This window comes from Mastomys coucha, chromosome X (genome assembly GCF_008632895.1).
Source record: "Mastomys coucha isolate ucsf_1 chromosome X, UCSF_Mcou_1, whole genome shotgun sequence".
NCBI classification, from domain to species: domain Eukaryota; kingdom Metazoa; phylum Chordata; class Mammalia; order Rodentia; family Muridae; genus Mastomys; species Mastomys coucha.
Window position 1 is genome coordinate 3,474,626 of NC_045030.1, and position 6,536 is coordinate 3,481,161.

Genomic DNA, 6,536 nt, shown 5'->3' on the forward strand with positions numbered 1-6,536 from the left:
TGGGGGTCGTTTTGCCTATGTGACTTCAGTCTAGCACTAGGACTGGGGGAAGAAGGACTTAGACTCACTTGAAGGACTAAGACTAGAACTTAGATGGGCTAGGACTCAGATTCATGTATCCCTCGCAGTCCCCCGGGCCCAGAGCACTTGGGCCCAGGGGATGCAGCAGTTCAGAGGAGATAGCTGCTGTTTTAGACCCAGTATGTTTCAGATAGCCTCAGAGGTACCTCAACTGTTGAGCTGCCAGATTTTTCATTTCTCTTTTACAATGATTGTAAAAGCCTCATGTCATTTTTAAAGAAATACACTCAGATTTTATACCACTCGTGTGTAGTCTGTTTGTCAAAAGCCGAATCCCGTGCCCACCTGGCCAGAATCCCTCGTCCCGCGGAACAAGGGACCCCGCAAGAAACACACTTGCATACATAAATACTCATTTGTAGGAAGATATGAGAAAAACTCATTGCTTTATATTTTAACCTAACAATTATTTTAAAAAATGAAGAAATTGACCTTTAAAAAGGAACAAAGAAAACACCAATAGAAGATTCAAGGAAAGGCTTATTGTGGAGCCCAAGGTTCTGGATGCTCTCCCTGCCAGAAGAACTGTCACTTTGATAAGGGCAACATTGTGAGAGCTGTTCTCTGGACAGAAAACCAGACAAAAAAGAGAATCATTGCTATAACATGTGACTAGGGTAGCTAGGACTTTCTTATTGCAGTTGCTTAGTTACTTGGGGGTGCGTATAAATTTTAATCATATGCGTGCTCTTTGCTAATATTGTTAAAAGGATTTTAGACCTCTTGGGTCTTTACAGAAAAAGCACGTACAAAAGTGCTTTTCAACTTTAATAATTCCTTCATAAGCTATTTAAATGTCATAAGGATATTGCAGATAAATCCCAAGATAGAGCATCTGTGTAAGAAAGAGACTAAAGAATAAGGATTTGAATGATGAGCTATAGCACACAGATAGTCTATTTAGACTAATGACTGTACAGTAGTGGGTGGAATGATGGAACTTGGACATGAAGAAAAACCTGGGTAAGCTTAGGGGGATTCTGGAGTAGCCAGAACTATGGAAAGGAAAGATGCCAATTTAGATGGGAGTACTCAAGGACCACACCACCACTCTCAACAAGTACTTCTTGTTCTTGGAGCCTGGGCTAGCACATCCATTCTTACCTCACCGGCCCCACCCACTCCCCCCCCCAACCCCTGAGTAGCTAATGACACTGTCTGCTCTAATTTTCTGGTCCTCCTGAGACAGTTGGATCAAAGTACTTTGTCTTTTTTTGAAGAAACACTCCCTCGTTCCTTTGTAGCTGATGTAGCTTCTTTTTGAGAATATAAACCCAGGCAAGTTAAAAAACTAGGATCACATGTAAACCACTCAAGTACTTGTGCCTTCCTTGTGGCTTCAGCTTATCCCGCCCCCAATCTTTAGGTTTGATAGTTGAGGTAATTCCTGAATGGGCAGTTCTACATGGAGCCCAGAAACTACAACCATCGTGTGTCTGACAGACTCTTGCAATGCCATTCTCCCTAGTACTGCAACAGAACAGCTGGAGCCTGCCTTACTGGATTATTCATCATGGTTTGCTTCAACTGTTTTCCTCCAGCATCCAGGACCACCAGCCCTCAGTGAGCTGGGGTCACCAATCACCCATTAAGAAAATTCTTCATAGACTTGTCTATAGGCCAATCCTCTGGAATCATCTTCTCACCCTGCACCCTACTCGTCTCAGATAACTCTAGCTTGTGTCAAATGGACAAAATAAAAGCAACCTGGCAGATGTGGACTCTTAGTTTGTTTTTCTGTTGAGGCAGGTTATAGCTACACTATCAAGGTGACAGACAAACTCTGGGCTCAAAAGGATTCTCTTGTGTCAGGCTGTTAGATAACTTAAATTTTGGTGTTGTTTTACAGAGTTCTGCTCACTATGAAGATTCTTTCTTTCCTTCCTCTCTTCCTCTTCCCCCTCTCTGTGTAGTCCATGTTCTGAATTAAAGGGATGAACTGATTGCCACAGGTAAAATGGGAGGATGATTGTTTTTCAGTATCAATGAAAGAAGAAAGGTAGATCTCTTAATTTGAGTGAATTTGGGAAGCTATTTCTGGGCTTATTTACACAATATTGGAATGAAGAGGGCTGGGATCTCTGATTCTACATGACCAGGTATCATTCATGCTGATGGAGTGTGAGGCTCTTCCCCACTTTCTCTTCTATCAGGTTCAGTGTACCTGGTTTTATGTTGAGGTCTTTGATCAATTTGGAATTGAGTTTTGTTCAGGGTGATATGCTTTGATTTATTTTCCTTCTACATGCATCCAGTACCATTTATTGAAGATACTTTTTCCAGTGTGTATTGATTTAAAAAAAAAACAGATGTCCATATGAGTGTGTGGGTTTATGTCTGGGTCTTCAGTTTGATTCCATTGATCAACATGTCTGCTTTTGTGCTGACTACCACGCTGTCTTCATTACTGTAGCTCTGTAGTTCAACTTGAGGTCAGGAATGGTGAGACCTCCCACAGTTCCTTTATTGTTTAGGATTGCTTTAGTTATCTAGTGTGTGATATTACTTGTCCTTTCAAGATATGTGAAGAATTGTGTTTGAATTTTGATGGGGACTTTCTTGAATGTGTAGATTATTTTTGGTGGGATGGCCATTTTTACTATATTATTTCTACCGACCCTGAAGCATGGGAAATCTTTCCATCTTCTGATATCTTCTTTAAAGACTTGAAGTTTTTATTATACAAGTCTTTCACTTACTTGGTTAGAGTTACCCCAAGGTATTTTATATTAGTTGATACCATTGTGAAAGGCGTTATTTCCCTGATTTCTTTCTCAGTATGTTTGTCCTTTGTATATAGGAGGGCTACTGATTTCTGTGAGTTAATTTTGTATCCAGTCACTTAGCTGGAAATGTTTATCAGCTGTGAGAGTTCCCCAGTGGAAACTATCACAAACTATCTTAGTTTTACCATCAATGGCGATTAGAAATTTTGCTGGTTATAGAAGTCTGGGCTGGCATCTGTGGTCTCTTAGAGCGTGTGGCATGTCTGTTCAGACCATTTTGCCTTTTAGAGTCTCCATTGAGAAGTCAGGTGTAGTTCTAATAGGTCTGTCTTTATATGTTGCTTGTTTTTTTTCCCTTTGAAATTTCCCATGAACTATTTGTTCTCTGTGTTGAATGTTTTGACTATGATATGCCTAGGGGTCTTTCTTTTCTGGTAACACTCTATTTTTGTGATCTGTGTGCTTCTCGTACAGATCCGCTGTAGGCATCTCCTTCTTTAGGTTAGGAAAAATGTTTTCTAGGATTTTGTTCAAAACATTTTTCTGAGTTTATGAGCTGAGATTCTTCTCCTTTCTCTATTCTTCTTATCCTAGATGTCTTTTCATTCATTCTCAGATTTCATGTATGTTTTGTGTAAGGAGTTGTAAACATTTTCTTTGACCAATGTATCCATTTCTTTTATCTTTTTCAATGACTGATATTCTTTCTTCTGTCTCTAGCATGCTGTTGGTGAAGCTTGCCTCTGTAGTTCCTGTTCAATTTCCCAAGTTTTTCACTTCCAGAATTCCCCAGGGTTGGGTTTTCTTCATAGGAAGTCTACTTCCATCTTCAGGTCTTGAACAGTTTTATTCATTTTCCTTGTACTCTTTGTGTTTTCCTGGATTTCTTTAAGGGATTTAATTGCTTCCTCTTTAAGGGTTCTATCATCTTCATAAGGCTGTTTTAAGGTCTCTTTTTCTTGAGTTTCATCTATGTTGGAATATTCAGGACCTGCTATGGTAGGAAAACTGACCTCCAGTGGAGACATGTTGTCTTGGCTATTATTGAATATGTTTTAATGCTGGCATCTAGGCATATGGAATTGAGATAATTATAGGTCTGGGTGATGATATCTGGTTTTGTCTCTGTTGGGTGAATGCTTACTGAAGCAATACACAGTTGTATCCTTGGAAAATACATGCATATGATACTAAAATATCACACAAGTCCATACTTGCCTATACCAATATACTACTACTGCATAGATATCTAAATGCTTTGTTTACAAAAAAGCATATGGTATCATTCTTAAAATGCTGAACTTGTGTTGGGTCCCTCAGCAGCAAGACATCGGAGCTTGCCACGGGAGACTCAACTCACACCTGCTGTTCCTAAAACAAAGGCTCACTACTATGAGTTCTGCCTGCCTTTGAGAATTCCAGAGGAAACTATGCCTGCTGGCAGGCACATATACAGCCTGAGGACATCTGTTGTTGACCTCCTCCCCCACTGTGGACTGCCCCTCCAGCCACTCCCCTGAGCTGAGACCTGCGGGATGTCCTGAGTCTCCACCTTCAGCCCAGCAGCCAGCTTCCCTTGGACTTCCCCCTTGACTTTGTTTGGACTCTTCCTGACTCCTCCCGAATTCCTTATGTTATTCAGATGTCGTTGTAACCTAGAGATTCAGTTTGCTCTCTTGTATATAAATGCTGAACCCCCAAAGTAAAGATGAGCCTTGATTGGAAACCCTCAACTTGGCTTCGTGTCCTTTTGTTCTCAAACTCTGTGTTTCAGGTCTCCTTTCTCCCTTCGGTCGAGGCAGAACCCGGTTCATGAAACTGCGGGACAGTTTCAAACTTGCTTGTTTAGAACAGCACCGCATAAGTTCCTAAGTAGACCAGGTTTCTTGGAACATAGTGAAAATTATAGTAGTTTTATAACAGTAAGGACATTGTTATATTGACAAATGTCACAGTGATGTATTGTAATGAAGTGGTGCCTGATATAAAGAAAAGCAAACAAATGAGATTATTATTGACACTGAACAAGAACAAAATAGGAGAGCACAGTGTACACATCTATGACAGAAGCAGCATACAGTGGTATCTTTGAAAAACACATGCATATTTGACTAAAATATGGCACAATGACATACTCATGTATGCCAATATGCCTCTACTGCAGTGATCTCTGAACTCCATTTACAAACAGAAATCATAGAACTTGGCATTTTTTGAATCCAAACAACAGTGTCTAGGTCTCCAAGTTTCTCAGATGCTAGGGGAAAAAAGTGAAAATGGTTGTAACATTATAATAGCAAGAACTTTGTAGCACCAATCCAACAAAATAATTCTGTTCTGTGACAGAAGTAGAGATTGATATACTGGAAAGGAGAGAAGATGAGAATATCAGTATAGCAGTGTGAAGACTATCCTCAGGAAAGGTATAGGAGAGCAACACACATGTGCATCTATAAATGAAGCAGTACACAGAGGGATCCTCAGAAAACACATGCATATTTGACTAAACTATCAAAATGGCATATTTGCATATACCAACATACTGCTGTTGCAGCAAAATCTAAACTTACTTTCCAAGAAGGCTTCTGAGTTCCTTTGTACAGCTTGGATGTTTCTTGAATCAGAACAGCAGCACTTATGTTCCTATCTCTCCTAGAGCTGTTAAGAACACAGTGAATATGTTAGTACTTTTACAACAGCAAGACCTTTGTTATACAGATGCATCACAAAGAAATGAAATGTAAGAGAAGCACTTATTGATTTACAGAAAAGTAGAGAACATGAGAATATTATTGTAACAAGCGCCAGTACACTGACTGAGCAAGGATGAAGCAGGAGAGCACAGCATACACATCAGTAACTGAAGCCCTACACAAATACGTATTTGAAAAACATGCGCACATTTGACTAAAACAGCTCACAGTGGCATGGTTGCATAAACCCATGTACTGCTACTGTGGCAGAATCTATATTTCGTTTACAACAAAGTGAGCTAAGTTGCTTGTACATCTTGAATGTTCCTTGCATCAGAACTGCATCACATACATTTCTAAAGGATATGGATTTAAAAAAAAAAACATGTTGGAAGTCATAGTACATTTAGAACCACAAAATATTCAAAGAGGTAAATTGTTACAGAGTGGTGATTGATTTTAAAAAATGAAGGACACATGAGATTATTATTGTTACACTACCCAAAGAGACTGACTAAACAAGAATTTAACAGGAGAGCACGGCATGTACATCTATTATTGAGGCAGTAAACAGTGGCTTCTTTTGAAAAACACATGTACACATGACTAAAACACCTCACAATAGTGTGTTTTTGCTAAAATCAATGAACATATAGAATATATGATTGATTTAAGGGAAGAACACATGAGATTAGTATTGCAGGACCCTGATTGAACAAGAATGGAATCCTGTAGGCTTAGATCTTTCAAAATCTATTTTATTCAGGGTTCTTAAACACTGCTACCTTCCTCCCTTCTAGTGCACCGACCAAAAGTAGGTTTGTGTACCTGTTTAGAAGTAGTTCTTTGAGGCAATTGCAATCTTAATTGTTAGGATCTCAGCATCCCAGTTCAATAGCAAACACCAAACATGAATCAGTAGTAGCAGTCCAGTCCAATAGCAAACAGGAAACATGAGTAAGTAGCAGAGACTCAGTCTGGAAGAAACTACAGTGCTCTGCCAAATCAACTGGAATGCCATGAGAACCACTTTTGT